The following is a 17,798-nucleotide window of genomic DNA, read 5'->3' as shown; positions in this document are numbered from 1 at the left end:
GGAGAAAAGGCATCCAACAGGCTGCTCCCTCACATCCAAGACGATGGAGGCAGTCTGCCACCTCACAGGCTTACCGCTACTCTCAGCATATTTATATTAGGGCTGGTTTTTTCCCCTGTAAAGGTCCAGCTCTCGGCATACAGAAATAATAATAACCACATATTTTTCCCCAGTCATAGAGAAGAAATGCAAACCGCTAGTTTACAAGTTGAAGAGAAGAACAGGCTCAGCAGCAGCAGCAGCAGTAATAACCCTGAAGCTGGTGGGCAAACAATGCTGAAGCCAAGCTCGTGACTATAAAAGGCAGAAGGTACAGGATGGGCAGATGCAGGGCTGTGGGCACCCAGGAGGGTTTGGTGTCCCCCACGGCAGGACAACCCCAACCCCATGGACCCCAGAGACCAATGGGCCTCTGGCTGATGGGGACGGGAGAGGGGACACAGTGGAGGAGCAGGCACAGCAGGGCCCTGAGGAACTCTCCCTCTGGCCTCCCCATCTGAGAGCCAGGGTGGGTCTGTGTGACAAAGCCCTGCCCTACCCTGAGGGCTATCCTGTCAGATTTTAATAATAGCACTGGGTGGCTTTTCAGCCTAACAGGATGCAGAGCTGTATCACAGGAGGTCCTTTCTGCATTGTTATAAACTGAAGATGAAAATTCCAAGCCTGGGGTTCTAGCACCCTGGATCCAAACCCAGCTGTCCACTAAGAAATCCATCTCTGTTCAGCATGCAGATCTTCACTGTTTTCTCAAGTTTTAATAACTCTGGGCTCTCCACAGGCAGTATTTATCTTCCTGCCCCTCTCTTTCCCCCATCCCATTCCAAGCCAATCACTCCAGACTAGCTAAGCTAAGTGAGTTCCCAGCGACCTGCCCCAGGGCTGTGCACACTATTTTAAGGGCCTTCACTTGTATTTGCAGCATGACAAGCAGAAACCACGGGAAGCAGTAAACACACTGCAATCCAAGCATCTCACAGGCCATACATCCTAAAGGAAAAAATCCTGGCTGATGGGCAAAACGCTCAGAAGCAGGATGAGCTAGGCTGAAAATGGTAATTTATTACAGAAGTTGAGGCTCAGACGGCGTCCCCCGAGGCAGGCAATACTGACCCGCATGTGAAAGCAAACACTGGCAGCCTGATCCGAAGCTGGGCTGGCTGAGCCCAGCCAGGCTGCCAGCAGCAAATGTGCAAGGCTGGGTCATTCTGTTAAGCCGAGTCTGGCTGGCGGAAAACACACAACGGGAGGAGATTAAAATGCGAAGCAAAATATAATCTTGTTAGCTGCAGACAGTTTTACTTTACAAATCTTTATCACAGGCTCAAGCCGGCACCCTTATAAACACAATGCAGTGATGCGAGACATGTAAGTGCTCCCACAGCAGGCGAAATAATCGCCGAATGAAAATAAGTCAGATAAGTTACAAGATAAGAGAGCTAAAACTGAAAGGATGACACTGCATCTGGTGCAAATAATTATTTTGGCATTATTCTGTCCAGCGCTAATCCTCAACTGCTCAAAGAGATTCAATCAGTGTTTAGCAGCGCCAAGGAATCATGACTAGAAAACAAAGAATAACTGGATTAAAATCTTTCCACGGTCACAGGTCATGTCTGTGTCACATCTGCTTAAAATGTTCCTTCAAGGGACAAGAAAAAAAGGAAATTGGACTTGAAAAGATTGCACTGAAAAACATAACCCCCAGGTTGCAGTTCTAGGTTGGTTTATAGTTTGCCATTCTGGCATGAACAACAAGGGCTTAAAAAGATTATTACTTTAAAACTTCCTATTCTCAGGAAGGCAAAACCACCAAAATAAACATCTGAACGGCGCGTCCTCATTCACAGCCCCAGCCTCCACGCAGTCTGCTCAGAAAATGTGCAGAGAATCCAGGCTTCTAGGGGCTGCATTCACCACAGCAATACAATTAACACCGAGAAATGAAGATTTTTAAACTCCTATTACAGCCAGCTGAGCCCTCCTGATTATTTTTAAAACGAGAACTCCATTACAATAGCATCAGCATTTCTCCCAGACGTCCTGCAGCTGCAGAAATGCAATTTAACAATTAACCTTATACATCCATAAACACAGAGCACAGCAAAGGCTGGAAAAACAGCGCAGCCCCTCGCAGCTAACCGAGCAAAGTTAGCACTGCGTGCATCCACGGAATGCTCCTCATTCCTCCTCCTCTACTTTCTATCCCTTGTAAAAACCCACGGCAAATGTGAAGCGGCGGGCCGAAGGCAGCTCCTTACCTGTTCCCGCTGGGATGGCAGCGCAGGAGGGAAGGCTCTATGAGCTGCCCCGCTGCCCTCGCTGTGCCCGGCGCCCGCGGGCTGCTCGCAGGACCAGCCGGAGCCCCGCAGTGCCACACAGCATCCCTCGCTCCGGCTCCGGGGCTCTGCGGAAGCCTTTCCGAGCAGGCACGTTCCCGCAGGAAAGCTGCCCTGCCAAGCCGTGCCTTTCCTGCCCCGCGTCTGCAGCTCTCGCCTCAATTGCCTGGCTTAGAAACCCGGCTCCGGAGGGTCCCTCCCTCTCTGCTCCCAATGCGAGCGGCTCCAGCAGCTCCCCCCTGCAGCCTGCCTTTCTCCGAGTGACCCTCGGAGGTGGCGAGAGGATGTCCAATTTGCTCGCCGAGCGCAGGCATTAACGAGGAGCGATGCAGCCCATGGAGAATAATTGGCGGCGCGGGAGCGGCGCGGGGCTCTGCTGTTGCATTGCTCTCCTCTCCTGCATGTTAATGAGCAATGATGTCAGCAAGCCAAAGTCACCGCATCCCGCCCGGACCGCCACGGCCCGGCCACCCGCCCCTTTATTTACACGGAAATCAGCCCGCTCTCCCAAATCGATACATCCTCTAGGCTGTTTGGGCAATGGGAGAGGGGGGGAAAAAAATCCTCCCCGCTCGCTTGCGTGTTTCTGAGAGTTGGCTGCGTACCAGCAGCCTAAATTGAATGGTGTGAAGACATTAATTATCCTTCCCTTCTTATTTGATGCTGACCGAACCTCAACTTGCTGTCAAACTTCAGGTACCGCTTCTTAGGTACGCGGGCTATTAATGCAATGATCCGCTGGCTCCGAGCAACGCGTCGTTTTTCCTGGCTTTTAATGCCCTCTCAATTATCTTCTACACTAGTTTGATTCCCTACTGGAATCAAACGTAGCATGTTTGTGACCAGCAGGGCTAAATATTCTGGGGAATACAAGTTATTAGCATGGCATTTTGGTCACTGCATATTTTAATACATTTTCTCCCACACGGCCAGGACAGATGAACGCTTCACACCTTTTTATGTGTGTCTCAGGTGAGTACTGAGAGCCTCAGGAATTCACCACCTCAACGGGGATGCTAAGCCTCTTCCCCCTGTGCTTCCTTCCCCTTGGAATAGAAAACGCAGAGAAGGAGCTACGCTGCCAAATCCCTTCTGCTGCTCTTCAATTCTGTTGTTTGGGAATTTGGTGGTCACAGATGAATAATTCGAGTCATCTGGAGAACAGCGTACTTCTCAGTTTTTAGCATTTGCAAAAAAGTGTGTGAAATTCAAAAAACTCGTTTCTGTGGACTCAAAAAAACCCCACAGAAAGCAAATAAAACTTTCCAAACACATAGCGTTTCTTGTTGAGGAATACACCTGGTCCAGGTAGCTGGGCTCCAAACTGCAGATTGAGATGGAGATTGAAATGCTCTTTAACCTCTGGGTGGGACCCCGAGACAGGAGGCCATGAACTGCCAACCTTTGGGATAACAAAGGACATGAAGATGGGGTAAATGAACACTGAGAGACATTGCAGAACTGGGAATTGCCGACCTTCTGGATAACAAAGGAGTTGAAGACCACTAATGCTAGTGCGGTGGATGGACAGGAAAATCACTAGGGGGAAAGGCTAGACTGGGAGAGGATAAAAGCCCATGAGTTCCTTTCTTGGAGGGTTCTCAGAGGCACCAGCTTGGGCTACATTTGCGTTGCTGCTCTGGGAATAAATGGCTTTATGGAACAGGACACTTGAGACTGCTATGGGAAACCTGGAACTAACGGTGAGGAAACCTGGTCTGGCTGTGAGTGGGGAAGCCAAGAGGGGCTCTTGGATCACTGGAGCTGCTGCCATGAAGGGAACTTGAGTCCCAGAAATCAAAGTCTCTGGCCTTGGGAGTGTCACTGCTAGAGAGTCTCATGAATGGTCAGAGTGGGAAGTTTCCTTAACATTCTCCTGCATGCTCCTGACTTTTGATGTCTGACTCCAGATTTCAGAGTCCTTGATTTTGGCAATATTAGCTATGTTTACAGAACACAGAAGGATGCAGAAACTACAGCTGTGAGTCTTTCTGCAGCCTCAAATGCCTTAAATTGTTATTATTAAGGCTCATAAATTAGGTTTAATTACATGGAATTACACTCAAAATCTCAAGGATGAGATCTGCAGCTGGGACAAACCAGCCCAGCTCTAAGAGCCTCCCCAAGTTACTCAGCCAAGTGGGACAAACCAAGAATGTGCAGTGATCTGAACTCTCTTTTTTTTTTTTTTTTTCATTTATATTAAGTTTGAGCAGCAAGTTCAAGAGTTGAGCACTGACTCTTAGAGCATCCAGCCAGATCAGACCTTCCTTTCACAGAGCAGGGGCTTCTGCTAGAGATGGCTGAAGTGCTGAGGATGGTCTCCTTCAACTCCTCCAACTACAAAGAGCAATAGAACTCGTAGGCAAAAATCTTCCCTGATCGTTCAGCTCCCTAAACTGGCCCATTTTGCCCCTTCCAGCCTGAATCAGCACTGCAGGCAGGCTGTCAATCTTGTCTCTCTGTGATTAATGTGCCATGGCCCCAAGATGATTTACTTTTCCTCTTACACTCAGAACATGTTAATTACAACACAAAGGGAATGAGACAAAACTGAAATGGGCAGAAGCAAACAAAGAAGCCTGCTTATAAAATGATAATGTTGAGCAGAAATGCTGTCGAGCAGAAATTACGTGTGTTCCTTGGAAACATATCCCTCAAAGCACGCAGCAGTGACTCAGGGCTACAAACAACACAAGGAACACGTCCTGTTCCATAGGGCACATCCTGTGGACACTCATTTTCACCCAAAACGAGTAAAAATGTCTGAATTTATCAGCATTAACTTTCCAGGAGGAAAGGCCCTTTAGCTGCAAACACTTTGGAGTAAAGTCTCTATTCACGCTCCAAGGGTCTCCACCAGCCAGCCTCACCCTCAGGGGAAAGGTTGGCAAGGCATGAGTGTCCAACCCCACACTTCTTGTACAACACCCTCTGCGCCACCATTTACAGCAGCTTCAATCACCCTGCACCAGCCTGATATGATCCCACCCCAGGGCACGTGGCAGTGTCATCCCCATACAACCAACCCCCCTAAAGGTGAGTTCTGCTTGGCTTTCTTGGTCAACTGATCATCTGCACAAAGGGATCATACCAGTTACTGAAAACCTTTCAGTCTAAGTTCATCCACAAAGATAAAATGGGTGTGAGAATCACAAACTGAAGTAAAAGATCAGTAAAAGACCAATGTCTGTAACACTTGAGCTGCAGGGCTAGCTGTGAGCAGAAGAGCTTTGTGTCTCCAAACAGTGTCTCTGATTGTCATCGCTCCTGACAGACCTCTTGTTCCAATACTTGCAAATCTAAATATCCACAAAATCCAACGAACAGCCTCTTCTGAGACAGGAAATCAGATCAGAAGCTGTGTAACGTTTGGACACACAACTGTCTCAGGGAAATGGAAATGAGCCTTCCTGCTTTGAAAGCTGCCGGTTTGCTGGCAATTGCTCCACATTACCGTTACCCACTGTGGGGCTTGTGAAAAGGTCATGTGCTGGAATAACTCCAGAAGGCACACAAGATTTCTTGACGGATTCTGCACATTATGCAGGTGAAATGGGTGTTTCATTAGGCAGAAAGGAGAATACTGAGCTGGTGGGGCACATTATCAAAGGTTAGGTGAAGGACTTGCACCATTACAAGGATAGATGCTGACAACTGCCAGCAATGAAGGAAACGACCAGAAGTAAAAAGCTACTAAAATAAAGAAAGATCAAGAGCAGGAAGCCCTGCTTCAATGCAGAGGTGTGAGACAGACAGCTCTGCCTGTAAATGTAGCACCGTCTTTCTTCCCTTTGCTGCTAGCTTTAATGACAAAGAGCCAAACCCAGTCAACTCTAAACTTTCTGCCATTTGCACCAACTCAGACCCATGGCTAATTTAACAAATCATTGCAGAGCCCATGTTTCATAAATGCTGTGTTTTATCACCTGGATGTATTGATTGTCTGTCCGTCAATAGAGTTCCACGTGACAATGTTGACTCTCCTGATGACAATGGGCTGCACAGCAGAGCCACACGCAGCAGCAACAGCAGATTGGTGTCCCCAAGGTCACTGGGCTACTAACCTGATGAATGTCAGATCAAGTGGCCTTTCTGAATTATTTAGTGAACATCCTCTGCTGCAGCATACCAGGGCACTGCACAGCACTGCTACAAAAGTCTTCAGACTCCACCACCCTAAAATGCTGCCCACAGGGACACAGACTGTCCCTTCTGTGTCACACCCCACCAGCCTGTCCTGGAGCAGGGGGGTTGCAGGTCCCCAGCACCATCGAGCCCATCCAGGCTCACAGCCACAGGCACAGTAATAGATTACTTTCCCATCGCTCTTTCTGACCACAGAAATGCAGAATTGAACACTACAGTGGTTTTTTCCTGCACTGTTCCCACACTCAGCCTGTAATTTGCAGAGCAATCCCCACTGGCAGAGCCAGTGCTCCCAGCCCAGTGTCAGCACAGGATGAGCCCAGTGTGGTCCCTGGGCACAAGGCAGTTCAGACAAGCAGCTGAACAACAGGCTGGAGAGAGCACAGCTTTGCAAACACTGAATGGGAAAAGCAAGATGACTGCAAAAAGCTGTTAGTGACAGGGAAGGGAAATGACCCTATGTGGCAGGGTACAGCCCCGCTCTGCCCAGCCAAATATACCTGGCTCTTCAGGAGACACACAAGCATGTGCCCAAGGTATGGGAAAAGCTCCTTGGAGAATCTGAGTCATGAAATACAGGTCAGGACTTCAAATGCGGATGAGCTTTGTTTTTTCTTTATTCTTTTTGAGCAAGGCAGCAAACACTTCCTCCTCACAGCTCTCAATGCTAGAAGCAGGGATGCCTTACCTCAAATAAAAATGGGATAGACAGAGAGACCAGCATCAGACAGAGATCATTAATCCCCAAACTTGGCCTCCTCCACTTCTCCTCAGGGTTGCCATTTGTACCTTCCTGTGGCTGCTGCCTGAGACCAACCACAACAGAGCCAGTCCTCCGGCTGTCACCACTGCTGCCTTCCACTCATTTTGGCAGAGCCACGGGTAAGGATCTGTGCTGTCAGTCCGCAAGGAGGAATTCAGTTTTTAAAACACCATGGAGCCCAGCAGTAGCTGATGCAGAAGGGGAGGTACAGCCCCTACACACTGCAGCTGATTCTGGAGGCAATTTTCTGTGTTTCCTACCCACTCACCCAGAGAGACAGGCCTGGCCCTGGCTGGTACCCTCTGGTGCACAGCCAGAGCTGGACAGTGAGGTGTGGCCATGAGCTCACGCTGTGCTGCCCATGTCCTCTGGCAGCACTGAACCACACAAATGCAGGGATGATCAGCACACCGTGCTGATGCTCCTGAGCATCACTGCCTGGTACCCCAATCCCCCCCTTGGCAGGGCACCCCAAAAGGATCCTCACCCCCTGACTGTCCCTACCCCAGCACTGCACACCCCGGTGTGACACACAGAGCACACCAACAACAGGGTTTCATCAATCACTATCTCTTCTTCTCTCTTTTTCTTTTTTTTAATCACCTTAATGTAAGAAGCTTTAGAGAGCTTAACACAATAAGGCTTTCATAGCCTCCAGCTTCCACTCGGCACTAATATGTTTTTTACTTTTATATGTTGAAATCAAATTTGTAACTGAATGTGAACAATCCAGATGCACCCGTGGTTTTCTCCCCTTTGCTAGCCTGATAGGCTTCTCATCTCAAGACTTTAATTGTCCTTTAATGATGTCTACAAAAGCCTCATTAAAGCAGTCTATCGTAATTTAAGCTAAATAAACTCAACACAGCTATTTTTGTAATCATATCTTTTTCTTGGGGCCTTTCCACAAACAATAAAGTGTTCACTGAAAATACATTACAAAAGAAATGCATAAATCTTCAGCTTATCTGGTGGTATGTTGTCCAAAGATCTAAACCTTTGATCAGCAACAAATTAATTTTCCATTTACACAAAATAGAAGATGTATTTTCAGGATAACCAACTCACCCTGCAAGCCTGCACTGACATGTGCCTTGGCAGCAGCTCAGGACTCCCTCGCTGCCGCCCTTCTCACTGCCTGACACTGTCAGGGTCGCTGTCACATCAGATGATTTTTATTTTATTTTTTGGCTTCAAACCTGTCTAACAGGGTGTTTCGGGTCAGTGGTTATGTACTGAGGATTTCTTGCCTTAAGTCACTGAGCTCTCCTCTGCACTAGTCATGCACAGCCTGGCCCCACCACCAAAGCTGTGCATTCCCCAGGACCAGGGGAATTGAATTGACCATCTCCATGCTCAGAGGCCAACCTTGAGCCAGCCCAAGTGACACAAGCCTGGTTTTTACCTCCTTAAACCACATTGTGCACACCTCCCCTGGCTGCCAGCAGGATTTCAGTGCTTCCCTCACTTTGGCTGGCACCACATGAGCCCCTGCTCCCAGTCAGGTCCTGCAGGGCTGCACAAACCTCTGTCCTGACACCAGCACAGGTCTGAGATGGTCATGCTTCTACTCCCACCCAGGAGACACAGAGCCAACTAAGAGAAAAGACCTCTTTGCTGCTTGCACCCAAACTGTGTTAAATGCACAGGGAGGTGGCAAATTCAGCATGTTTTTGGATCCAGCCAGTTCTCTCATATGATGTCAGAGAGGGAATCATGCATGCTGGGTCATGAACAAGAAGGGGCTTGCAATGTCTTCAAGTCTTAAATTTCCCAGTGTATCTGCAAGCACAGGGAGATCAGACATGGTCAGGAATGCACGCGGCTCCTCACCTCCCAACAGAGCAGTGGGAAGAAAGGTGTCCAAATGGGTTTTTATTTCACACCTGAGAACAAGAAGTGGCCCTGGATGATACAAAACCAGCTAGTGCCAGCAGATGGACTAGCATGTGCTGTTTCAGCACACCCCAAATTCCACAAGACTTCTACAAACAAGCCAACCTTGATTATAAAATAACCCTCCAAAACACAGAAAACTATAAAATTCTGAAAAGTGGCATCTGTATTTAAGCTTGGGTGGTTTCTCAGCCCCAGCCCTCTTAGGATCATGGCCCAGTGCCCTTCCTGGAATGCACAGAGGGTCATCCTGTCTTAGGCAATGGCAATGTTCCCAGCCTGGCTGTCCCACTGGCTGAAGCTGGATAGAGTTCCAGTATCCTCCAGACAGCCTGGCAAATGCACACACATGACAGGAGATGTTTGCTATTCTTCCCTTTTTTTTAATTAGTAATAACAACTTGTTATCGTGGCTTGACATTTGTTCATACTTAGGAATAAATTGCTTCCTTGAATGATATGCTGAGATTACAACAGGCTTTCTGTATTTCCGTTGGTTTTAGTAGCTCATAACAAACCATGAAATTCATTACTCTTGCCACAAGCACCCACGAGATGTGCCAACCATGGTGCGATTTATACACAGCTCAACTCATGGAAATTAAAAGGTTTTAATGTTGCCTGCAAGAAGTCCACGGTTTGAAATTTTATACAGCTGAATTACAGAAAAAGAGAATCTCGGATGCAAGCCACTGCATTGTTTTATCTGCCTCAGGACTCAACATTAAAGTCAGAGTAAAAATAATTCACTAAATATTAATTAAGTGTGTAATTTGGACAGCCTTTTTAGTGATAAGCCTTCTGGCCTGCAAGTCACTTCATTCTCATCTGTTTTCAACTGCTTTGAAGCTATTAAAAGGACGGTATTTAACAGCAAAACTTCCCTGCTACAGTATAATTCGTCAAAGCATTCTCACTGAAAGGAATCACTAGAGAACAGGCTGTGCCTCACCATCCTTAATGGGAATGGGCTGTCAGTCATACTCCAGTCCCATCTCTCCATGCCGTGTCAAGCCTTGTACATCAAACCCAATACACAAATCGCCAGCTCCATCAAGATCATTAGAGCTGCTCAGCCCGTCAGGGAAAGGTCAGCGCGTCACTGCCTGCTCCAAACACAGCATCAATCACAGCCCTCATCAAAGGCAGCCTCAGCAGCAGCTGGAAACCTGCATCCCTTCCTCCTGCAGCAGCCTGTCATCCCCTGAACCTTCTTCTCTTCTTGTACAACACAGTCAGGCTTTTATCTTATCATCATCTGTAGGAAAATGCAACTCTATAGTCTGCCCTGGGAACAGGGGGATCAGCACCTGCAGGGAGGGATTAAGGCTGTATCAGGAGAGGGCTGGCCAGCAACGTGATCTCTGATTCCTACCCTGACTCCCTCCTCCACGGGGTCCCACAGTGTCCCCTGGATGGGCCCAGTGCAGGCAGTGCCACAAGAGCATCCCTTCTCACTGTGCCAGACCAGACCCACACGCCTGGGAACAGTCCTAGGAAGGCTCAAAGCCATCCTGTAAGATGCTGTTGTTTCCATCACAGCTGCACTGAGACATGGCTTGCAGAGAGACCACATTACCCTGCCAGGCTGCTGCTGGCCTTCCAACAGTCTGAGCCTCAGCTGTGGGGCTTATGTGAGCCCATGGGGGCATCCTGCCCACAGCTCAAGCACCAGGAGGGGTGGAGAAACCCAACTGCTGGCAATTAACAGGTGACACCAGCATTATTGAATGCTATGGCTCCCACCAGCCACTGCTCATTAAACACGATCAAACTACAGGCCATTTCCTCCTCTTTTTTCTCCTACCAAGCTCTGTCAAACATGTAGCATTATCTTCAAAGGGCAAAGCAAAGATGTTTCCTAAACACGAGCAGACTAAGTACATCAGCCTTTTAGAAGCAGCCATTGCTGCTGGAGACTGAGTGAGTCCCATTGTTTTGTGGCTCATGCAGCCTCTTTGGAAGCTGAGCTTCTTTGGGCTGTTCTGCAAAGCCAGCACCTTGTGACAAGGATAACCCCTCCCCAGGGAAATAAAAAACAGGTGGGCATCCAAGGAGTGGGGCTTTCTTTCTGCTGAGTGTTTAACTTACAGTGTCTCCTTGCAACAAAACAACAGCAGTTTGGGGTCAGCTCAGCAGCTGACTCAAGGCAGGGTTAGCCAGGCTCCTGCAGAGAGGGTTGAAGCCATTTCTGGAAAATTGAGGATGGGTTAAAGCTGGGAACCTTCCTGTAGCATGCCCTGACTGGAGGGGACTGCTCTGACCAGCAGTTAGCTGGCTGCACTGGTACAGGGTAAAAAGAAAAAATAAAGTAGGAAGAAAGTTCTCCTCCCTCCATCCCAAACAAGCTGGCATGCTCCAGACCAGGGTGGCTCACCCGGCTGTGAGTTTCAGAAATGTGGAGCTGCAGAGTAAGGGCAACACCTCCCCTTTCCATGGCCTTAATTCAAGGCAAACAGCTCAATCCCCCAAACCCCTACTCTGTACAAACTGCGACCATTCCCTGGTGTCAGTACAGAGGAGCAGAGGGGGAGCACCATCAGGCTCTCTGGGGCAATGAGCACTTCAAACTCATCTGAAAGGGATGAGCAACCATGGATGGCCAACCTGACAGATGGGGGAGGAGAAGGGGAGCTCAGATAGCAGCGAGACGGTTGTAATTAGTGTAATAAGCAGCAATTGCAGCCCAACAGCTGCCCTGCCCTCCCTGAGCTCTGCTGCACGCACCAGCACCAACCATGGCCAAGGATTTTGACACTTGCTGCACTCTGAACGTCTCTGCTGTGAAAAGAGTTCTGACTTTGATAGTTTGCATTCCACACAAGACACAGAGCAGAGCACGTCTGTGCTTTTCCAGCCTCTCCACCTCCACCTGAGTGAGCAGCACCGTGTGCTAACAGAAGGGACATGAAATTGGGTTTAGTTTTGATGTCAACTATAATTTTGCCTCTGACTTTGACCAAAACATTGTTTCCTCTATGTTGAAGCAAACCTGCCATACTCAACTTTCTGAAGTGCCTGAAGCCCCAGAGATAAGCTGTTCTACACAAAATGGCAAAACATGACAAATACAATTTTCAGTGGATATATACAACCATATTCCACTGATGGGTATTTGTGTCTGATGTCCTTCCCTGACACATCTTTAAGGTAAATTCTCTTGAAGCACAACAAAGTTGGCAGTGAGCATATAGCACAGAAAAAACTTCCACCAGTTTTAGGGTCTGGATCAACATCCACAGTCAGCACAAGGGTTGCAAATCTGCTGATGTGAGGACCTAAATTGCAAAAATATGCTGTGGTTTAGACCCAGACTAATTCTGAATAATTTCTTTTGCTCAAGCTCCAGGAGGGAATGCTCTTCTCACTTCCTCTCTGCTATCCCTTGGTCTAATGGAGGTGGTCAGGGGAAGCAGTCAGATCCTCAGGGTATCTGCATATTTTGGCAGTAGTTAAGGATTCAGTTACCAATGATTTTTAGTGGGTGTTAAGACACTCAGAAAGTATCTGCTGTGAATATGTTTGGAGGTATGAGTTTTAAGCTTTTCAAGCAAAGGACTGTTTCCTGCAGTGCTTAAGAAAATGAGAGTATGAAGACAACTAATAAGGACAAGCTCGGAGAGCAGAAAATATTTATGTTGAGTAAATTTAACCCCTCATGAAAGGAAAAAGCCAAGGCTGGGTGGGAGGGTTCAGGAGCAACTGCAACCAGGAGGTTTGCTGAATGTTCCCTGAATGACCAGTTAGGCAGTGTCAGAGGCAAATTAACCAAAGCCACCGTGGGGTGCCACAAGGCATCACTTCATGCAGAGTGAAAAACAGGACAAAGCAGAGGCTGAGGCCCAGTGAGAGCTCTGTGTGCTGCACACCTGGCACACACCACACCACTGTCCTGACTGTCCTCAGCATCTCCTTTCTCATACAAAGGACAGGGGAAAGGTATCAGGAAGCCAAGAGCACCGCTACAGTCAGACCTTTCACTTGCAGCTCTGCTGGATGGTTCCAGTGGAAATCAATGGGGGTTTCAAGCACATAAATGGATCACAGAGACATGCACATTGAATCCATTTGCTAATTAGTCAAGATTAACATTTATTTTATCCAACAGGCATTCAGGTAAAGGAGGTAATTCTCTCTCTGCATGTCCCTTTTACACTTGTTAAAAGTAGGACAAAGCTGTCTCCTGATGACAGAAATCCTAAAAGGAACTTTCTCTCCACCAGGGGAGGTGCCTGTGGGCATAGCCTGATCTGGGCATGTCACTTGCTGTGGCTGGACAGGGCCAGCATCATGGACCTTCAGCCCCTAATCCAGTGTGCAACCACTGCAGCTTTTGACATGAGCCTGAGGCCAGTCTTGGGCTCACAGTACTGGTCCAGAACAAGGCATCCTAAAATCTAACACAAGACCCTGTGTTGTCTCAAAGGAAAATTTAAACCCTCAGGCTGCTACTGCTTCATACTTCCATTAACACTGTGGGAAATCTAACACACTTTGCTGTGATCCTGTATCTCAGGATGCAATGGCCAGCAAGTGAAAGTATTTCAACCATTTAAATAGCTTCACTTAACAAATATAAGAAGCACTTTTGGTTTATTGCACCAGACTAATTTGATACCTTCTGTGCTGTTAATGAAGCAAGCATTAATAGCATTTTATCATCAGTTCTAATCTTCCTGGCATCATTTCATGCCCACAGAAAACTCACTCTGTAACTTGGTACCTACAGCTCGTGTTGGATGAGGCCCCTGGCCACAGCTGGTTTCCAGCACTCTGAGAACTCAATCTCTGCTAATCCCAGCCCTTTACATCAACTCAGAGCAATCTAAAAAGGAGACACATGAAGTCACTTAGGCTTATCTCTCTAATTGCCTGCCTGCAATCCAGGGGTTCGGTGTCAGCCACTTGCACTCTCATAAGACACGGGAGCCAGAAAAATCCGACCTAAAATATTCACCACAAGCATTTTGAGAAGGGTAAGTGAAACTACCAAAATCCTGCTCACTGCTGCAGCTCCAAATGCACTGCCAGCTATGACGGACACATCTGGAAACAAAGGCAGCGTTCATCCTTCCCTCTGCTGCAGCTCTTCCAGGTCTGTGGCTGTGCAACACAGACTCCAATTCTCTCAGCAGCTTTCTTGAACTGCCCAGTGCCAACAGAGTGAAAATGTTAATGAATGCTGTCCCATAAATACTTAATGCACATTTTCCTGCAAGTCCTGCTGTGATTAAATAGCCACCTCATTACTCAGTACCATCTTTCTTTATTTTTTATCTTTGCATGAAATACCAAGAGTTGAAACTATAACCACACAACTGAACTGCCGGAAACATCATTGCATAAACCAACATCAACAGGGCAAAATCCAAACACAGATTTCCAAGGAATGCAAAGAAAAATTGAACCCTGTTAAGAGCAAATATTTCCTCTCAGCTACCTCCTCCCAGGATCATCAGAGGAAGAAAAGCAGAGGGGACAAGCCTGCAATATATTTCCTTCTTGAGTCTAGCTTATTTGGTTTTATTGTCTTTTTCCATTGCATTTGGAGGTCCTTGTGACAGCGGGGGCCCACTGCAGGTATCCTGTGGATAATGAATCCCTGGGTACCACTCTGGGGCTGGCTCTGCTCTGACACCAACTCCTGAACAGCTGCAACAGGAATTCTGCTGTTCTCCCCCATCTGTGGCTTGGAGGGTGTCCATGATTTGTCCAAGGTTACACAAGCAATCCAGGACAGACATGTAAGGGAGCATGGATCACCCAGAGGCATTGCTATAGCAGTGACCATGCTGTCCAGAGCACATCTGACCACAAGATCCACCATGCCTGCTTGCACAACATCATTACAATCATTTAGGAATCACATAGAAATATTAGGATATTGTTTTCTGAACCATTAGAATTCCTGTATTTGAGTCCTTCCCACCAACCCTCAGCTATTTCACAAACCAACCCAAAAGCTGCAATTCCCCTGGGATACCCAAGACCACAGAGTAACGCTGAGAGCCCAGAGTCAGCCCAGTTGGCAGCACTGGGGCTGGGGGTTTGTGTGTGCTGCCAAATGTGACACGTGGGATTTCCAGCACTGCCATCCAAGCAGGTCCCAGCTGGGGTGAGTGCTGGTGCTGGAGACACATCTGTGCTGCTCCCTGTGGCTTTGCTGTGCCTTTCACACAGGCCATGGGAAACGTTTCCTCTGACAGAGGAAAGTCGTACAGCCCAAATTCATGCCAAACGGCTAAAAATGTAGAAGAATCAAAGGGCTAAAGCTTGTGTATGTCAGAACTTTTGGTAATTCCTCCCAAATACATAATTTTTTTGCACAGATGCTTCAAGGTAACTGAAGGGCAAGCATTTAGTTCCATTTTAGCTGGGAGAGTCCCAGCTCTTGTCCCTGTGATTTAAATATGGAAGCAGGCTCATTACGCAATATGTGTTTCAGCGAGTTCTGCAGCAGGGAGAGTGTGAAGCTAAGGCTAACGAAGGGAATATCATTAAAGTAATAAACAGTACTGAAGCAGGAACAAATAGACTGAAGCATGGGCTGCTGCCACATGTATCACAAGGAGTCTCCAAAGAGAAAGAGACTCCATTTGAGTCTCTTTGAGATGCAGGAAAAAGCTCAGCAGAGGATGGTGTGTGGGGAACACTGGTGAGGAACTGGTGCCAGCTGGAGAGGCTGCTTTTGAAGTGCTGTGTGGAGACAGTGGGCAGCCAACACAGTGCCATGTGCTAATGCATGGGAAATGTAAAGACTACTGGTGATTAAAAGGTGCTTTATCCCCTTCAGAACTGATCCTGAAACACAACCCCAGCCTCAGTCCAGCTAATACACACAAACAGGGCTTTCAAAGGACCACTTCAACTCATTTTGTTTGTCTGCATGACACAGATGCCAGGAATAAATGCACATCTACATCTCATTTCAAATTCATACTGCCAGGAGAGTCAGCCCACAAGAAGCACCAGCATCTCCTGGAGTCAGAACCGCACATGCCGGCACATTTCCACTGCCATCCTTCAAAAAAGGAAAAAAAAAAGAACTTTCCCCCCTTCTCTGGGTGAGCAAATAGAGTAATTTAAGGTGTAAGTAGATGAAGTAGCTAATTAGGAAATAACCGATAACTTAAATCAAGATCATTAGAGGAAGCAGCATGTTGCTGCCATTACTTAAATGGCAGCTGAGCTAAAACATGCTCACTCAACCTGAGACTTCAAAATCCACAGTCAGCCTGATCCACACAGGGAGAGCTTCCCATGTCACCCCTCCACGGGGGCCAAAGCCACTAAGGAAAACACTCAAACCTCCTGGTAATTTCCTACAGTCTGAACATTTAATCATCCCCAGCCACCACCATAAAAATCCCAAGTGAATGATTTACATGTTGAGAGAAATTTGCAATAAGCAGCAGCAGCAGGGTCTTCTGCCCTAGGAAGCAGCCCCCGCCTGTTTTTGGCAGTGGGGAGAACAAACCCTGCAGAAATAAATTCAAATATGTTGGGCCATATGAATTTTGCTTCTGGCATCTTGTGCTGTCTGTACTCCTCAGCCAGCTGCTCCCAGGATGGACTCTGGGATTTCTCTACCCACCCCCAAGGGGTGTTTGCACACCAGTGCCACATCTCTCACTAATTATTCCACCAGTTGCACAGACAAAACATCTGCTGAAGGAGGGAAGGAATCCTAAAGTACACAAATAATTTGCACTGCCTAAACAAAGGCAAATAGAGGATGCTGTTAAACCCCCACCCCCCTGCCTAGCAAACAGACCCAGGAGCTCTGCCCACAGGCTGTGGCTTCCTCTGCCTTCTCCAGCAGGAATGAATCCTTGTTTCCAACCAAAACCGCAGTTTGTTACTAGCACAGCCTCCTTCTGTTTAATTCCTAAATTATCCTACAGCAACTGAATTCGGCAAGTTGATTAAGTACTTAAAACACTTTGTTTCCTTCAAAAGAAGCTTTTGTTTTGCCTGAAAGAAAATTGGAGTTTTTCTCCTGAATTCATATTAACAAAGGCATAAGAAATCCAACATCCCAAAGTTAAAAAACCCCTTTATCCTGCATTAAACACAGCTGCCAAAGACCCAAAATCCGCATTCTGTCATTCCACACATATCCTTGCAACAGCTGAGAAGACACACAGCAGGTCTGGAAACTCAGAGCTGAAGATAAGCTGCAGCCTCCCGTGGGGTTTTACTCTTCATGGGTTTTAAAGAGAGCGAAAACGCAGGAGCAGCTCAGGGACTGGCGACACAAGTCATGTCTGCATCAAGGAAAAGTTTTACTGTGTCTGGGTATTCAGCCAAATATTAGCAGAGGATAGAGCACAGCCCTGCTCCAGTGCCTGGCCCCGACAGCCCCTGGGCTCTGCGTGCAAAGGGAACCGATGCTCGATGCTCACAAAGGCAGGCAGGAACCAGAGCTGAAAGAGAAAACCATCTCCTAACGCAAACATTTGTAGAGCATTCAAGCCTCTCATACTTTCAGACGCTGCAAACGTGGCACGGTTACTTACCCCGGCTAAGCAGGCGTTCATTCACAGGCTGGAACAGCCCCATGGAAGGGGTGAGGACAGAGGCAAGGAGCGGCAGGACAGACCCTGGAGCATCCCTGGAGCCGGGGCTGCCCGCGCCCTGCCAGTAGCTGCGGT

At 47.7% G+C, this 17,798-nt stretch overlaps 1 protein-coding gene across 3 annotated transcripts in view; it reads right to left on the bottom strand.

The window, feature by feature from the left end:
* PRICKLE2 (prickle planar cell polarity protein 2) overlaps positions 1-17,798 on the bottom strand; it is a 102,996-nt gene that overhangs the window by 40,022 nt on the left and 45,176 nt on the right. The window contains exon 1 of one of the 3 annotated variants that reach the window (XM_058032194.1): positions 17,664-17,776. The exons of 1 other annotated variant lie outside the window; for it this stretch is intronic. The gene's annotated coding sequence lies outside the window, so the exon portion shown is untranslated. Of the gene's footprint in view, positions 1-2,258; positions 2,484-17,663; positions 17,777-17,798 lie in introns of those variants that run through there. One more of the 3 variants, XM_058032195.1, reaches the window with a different exon arrangement.

This window comes from Melospiza georgiana, chromosome 11 (genome assembly GCF_028018845.1).
Source record: "Melospiza georgiana isolate bMelGeo1 chromosome 11, bMelGeo1.pri, whole genome shotgun sequence".
NCBI classification, from domain to species: domain Eukaryota; kingdom Metazoa; phylum Chordata; class Aves; order Passeriformes; family Passerellidae; genus Melospiza; species Melospiza georgiana.
Note: the sequence above shows the minus strand (reverse complement) of the source record. Positions and strands in the feature narration are given on the sequence as shown.